The sequence below is a fragment of the Triplophysa rosa genome, linkage group LG12 (genome assembly GCF_024868665.1).
Source record: "Triplophysa rosa linkage group LG12, Trosa_1v2, whole genome shotgun sequence".
Classification (NCBI taxonomy): domain Eukaryota; kingdom Metazoa; phylum Chordata; class Actinopteri; order Cypriniformes; family Nemacheilidae; genus Triplophysa; species Triplophysa rosa.
Genome location: NC_079901.1, coordinates 12436321 through 12440480, shown reverse-complemented (window position 1 = coordinate 12440480; position 4160 = coordinate 12436321). Strand labels below are relative to the sequence as shown.

The 4160-nt window shown below is 42.7% G+C and overlaps 1 pseudogene; it reads right to left on the bottom strand.

Moving 5' to 3' along the window:
• Positions 1–1881: 1881 nt before the first annotated feature.
• LOC130562552 (extracellular calcium-sensing receptor-like) lies at positions 1882–4095 on the bottom strand (annotated as a pseudogene).
• Positions 4096–4160: the final 65 nt, after the last annotated feature.

Sequence of the window (4160 nt, the reverse complement as noted above, 5' to 3'; positions counted from 1 at the left end):
TGGGTGGTTCCATCTGATGTATCCTCACGAATGGTTCCCACCTTGGCAACCCATGACCTCCCTAGGTGGACCTCCACCTTGCGATTAACTCCTTCAGTCCGCACGTTTTCCCATGAGTTCTCCCCTAATGGTGAGACCATGTGGTGTTTCCACTAATTTCTCCCTATGGCAGGTAGTGGTCTCTGCAGCGTTTTTTCCCCCAGGGGGGAATAATGCTTACCCTGTGGCCCTTACGGTGCCGGGCGGCTTCTCACTGTTAGAGAATTAAGGCCTCCGCCCGTGACGGCCAGTGGCAGGGGCTTCCCACCTTTTCGTAAAAGCTCTGGGACCCCCTACCTCTCTACTGGACGGTTACAATTTCACGCTAGCGCTCATGTCTGACTCGCCCAGGCCAGTCAGTGTCGCTCCGCTAGAGATTGTGACGCGGCTCAGCGCTGTGGTGTTTTCCATAGGAACCCCAATCTGTCGGTTCGACACAACGTCTCGTTCCCTCCATCAGGGAACTGAGGTTACATACGTAACCAAGACGTTTTCCATTGCGATTTTATCGGATGAATAAAAACAGCCGTTGCATTTTAAAATGTAACTGGCAGCAGATTAACAGTTGGAGGGGAGGAGTTAGCAGATGCTCTGCCCCAGAGCCGTTGAAATACACAGTTACGACACTCGATCTCGCCGCCGTGTGGTCACGTCGTTCATGGAGCTCTCAATAGTTCCAAACAAATCTGTGCTTTTAACCTATTTGAATGGATTTTAGTGGGACAGACAACAGCAACTATATTTGCATAAATATAGCAATATAGCCCCGCCCCCTCGTTCCCTTATTCATTATCCCGTCATTAGTTTACGCCCTTCACCTGTTGCCCTCGTTACCTCCCCTTAGTTTCTTCCCTATTTAAAGCCTGTGTGTTTTCTGACTTGTGATGGACTGTTTTGTTATTCCCCCACCACGTTTTGTCTGCCCTGTAACTTCTTTAGTGAAAAGTTGAGTTTTGTATTTTATCCTGTTATGTTTTGTTCCTGTTTTTCCCCCTTGAGGGATTTTCTGTTAAAGTTTTGTTAATAAATGTTTTTGCTTAAAGAGCTGTCTTGGATTCTGTCCTTGCAATTCATGACATATTTATAGCAACATTTTGTCTGGGGAGTAATATGAATATACGATCTATTAATGTAAAATATGTCAGCCAACTCATTAAAATGTTAAAACATGCAGTTATTTCACCAACTGTACAGCAAATATGTTTGGGAGACATTGAAATGAATGGGTTTCAGTGCAGTGTTTGGAACTATTGGTCACTCCATGACGCGAGTTACTTCCACGTTCCTTTCTTACTATGGAGGTCTATGTGAGTTTCTTAACTCTGTGTTTCAATGGCTCTGCTCTGCCCAAGTAATCTGATTTACGTCATCTGAGATTGATAGCCACCAGAGGGAGGAAGTGCATTTTTAGATTTTGATTGATGATCACGAGGGCACATGAATTATAAAAATAGAATGACCCACACTGACAAGCTATTTATAATAAACACTGTAATATTCCATGAAAAAAATAGGAATTGTAATTTTTTATTTCACAGGGACTTTAAGCATTGCGATGCTTCATAGCACATAGCACTGGCACACCGTACCCTATTTCTGGCAATACTTTTACAGATATAGTACACAAAGTCAAATGTTGAATTTGATACAAATTAGGCAAATGAGCCATTATTTAAACCATTTTTAATTATTTTTAAACATATAAAGTAAAACTTGTTGCTTACGGTAAAATAATAACTGTGAAAAATATAAATTAAAGCTTTTCATTGGAGCCTTTAGAAGCAGGACAATGAAATACGTAAATGTTGCAACAATTAATAATCATACAGTCAACAAGTCAAACTATTTCTGTTGTGTTTCCCTTCCCATTAAAGCTTTCTTAGTGTTTCTCTCTGGACGTAAGAGGATGATGTAGCACTTTGGGGCAAATATGGCCACTAATAATCCAAAACTGGAAGCCAGGATGGCAAAAATCTCCACAGCTACTGCATATTTCCCTGGTGAGCTGACATATGCTGGAACAAACGCGATCCACACAGCACAGAAGATCAACATGCTAAAAGTAATAAACTTTGCTTCATTAAAACTATCAGGAAGGTTTCTTGCCAGGAAAGCTAACAGGAAGCTTACAGCTGCCAGAAAGCCAATGTATCCCAGCAGCACAGCAAATCCAACCACTGAACCAATAGCACATTCATACACTATTTTAGAGGTGATATACTGACTGTTTTTATGGGGTGTTGGAGATGCAGTTGATAGCCAGACAACACATATTGCCACTTGGAGAGCAGTTAGTACCAAGACTGTGCCTCTTTGTTGAGCTGCTCCAAACCATTTCATTGCATTTTTACCTTCTGGCCGAGATGACTTGAACACGGCTATTACCACCATAGTCTTGACCAGAATGCTGGAGACGCACAGAACAAAACTAATGCCAAACACAGCATGTCTCAACTGACACGTCCACAACTGTGGACGACCAATAAACAGCAGCACACACAGAAAACACAGTTTGAGTGACAGCAGCAGCAGGAAGCTGAGCTCTGAATTATTGGCGCGCACTATAGGTGTGTTTCTGTGATGAGTGAAGATGACAATTACAAAAGCACAGAAACTGGTGCCTATAAGGGAAGCAGTGGTCAGAGAGATGCCCAGAGGTTCCTCATAGGACAGATACTCCACTTCCTTTGGGACACAGAGAACCTTTTCTGGATTGGACCAGAACTCATCTGGACACACCGTGCACTCAGTCAATCTGAAAAATGAGACAAAGCGAGTTGTACAAAGTTGAAACATGTGCCAAATACTTAATATTTGAATAATTTTGTATATGTCTCACCTGTTGTGTTAGAAATCTCTCCATCTGCACATGGCAGGCAGTCAAAGCAGCAGACAGGAAGGCCCTTCCTCCTGGCTCGTCTGGTGCCTGGAGGGCAGCTCTCACTACACACAGACCGCGGAGGCTGAAGGAGACATTACATACTATTATCACAGTGCATTTAATTTAATTTATTGCTATGCATTAGTGTTAAATAGTAATAATGTAATTAAAGTTTAAATAAATAAAATCATATCTGCATAGGGATTTGGAACTAAACATGCAATGTACATTACTTTTCTAGTGTCAAAGTTCCAGTATAATGCTTCTTCATTCAGTGTGAGCACTTTCCCTGTTGCCGCCCCTTCATCCACCACACCGACTGTTCGGACAATGATGGACCCATCAGAGCTCGGCTGCCAGTTCATCACATCATAGATGGCCAGAGCATCTCCATTCTTATCAAATGACACACGATCCCCAAAACTTGTGGTGAAGTTCACTTTCTGTAGTAGTAAGCACTGTATAAATGAGAGCATGCAGTTTATTCATGCTTGTATTCATTAATGGCTTTATTTTTGTTTCTCTCTAACTGCAATTGCATATTATCTTGTGTGATTTACCTGCCAGGGCTGCAGGTTGGTATGTCAGCACATGTATTCTCACTGAATGGTCCTCTCCCCTCCTCACACTGCATCAGGTCATGAAGTGCATGTGCCAGAGCATAAACTGCCTTATACACATTATATGGCCCTCAGCTCTGATACATCAGTGTATGTTGTGTTTGTACTGCTCAGATCCTCTTGACCTGTACATGCTTTTTCTTTCTCATCTGCTTCTTGTGTCAAATTTGCACCCAAACATATTCTCCCAGAAGATTCTCACATATTATTTCTTGGATTGTTCAGGATGCAGGCTAGCAAAAAGTCAAGTCCCTGATCTCTCCACGGCGGATGGCATCCCATGTGCCCCCCAGGAGGCAGAAGACGTGAGTGTGAAAAGGGGGTGGCCAAGCTTCCTTGCAATCCACTGCCTCCTGTCACATTTTCATTTTATCTCATCCATTAGTAAGTCAAAAAGCTACTCACTACCACTTGCTGTGGAGGTCTGAATCACTTCTACTTATCGCTGAATATCTCGTGGTTGTTATCAACGGCAGGATCTTCAGAAAAAGCACACAGCCCTCCAAACAACTGCACTCCTGATGAAAGGACTGAGCGCGTAGATGCCATAATCATCATCACTTATAAGAACCACCCATGTCCATCCAAAATGTCTCAAGATCTGCATCATAGCCCTCACC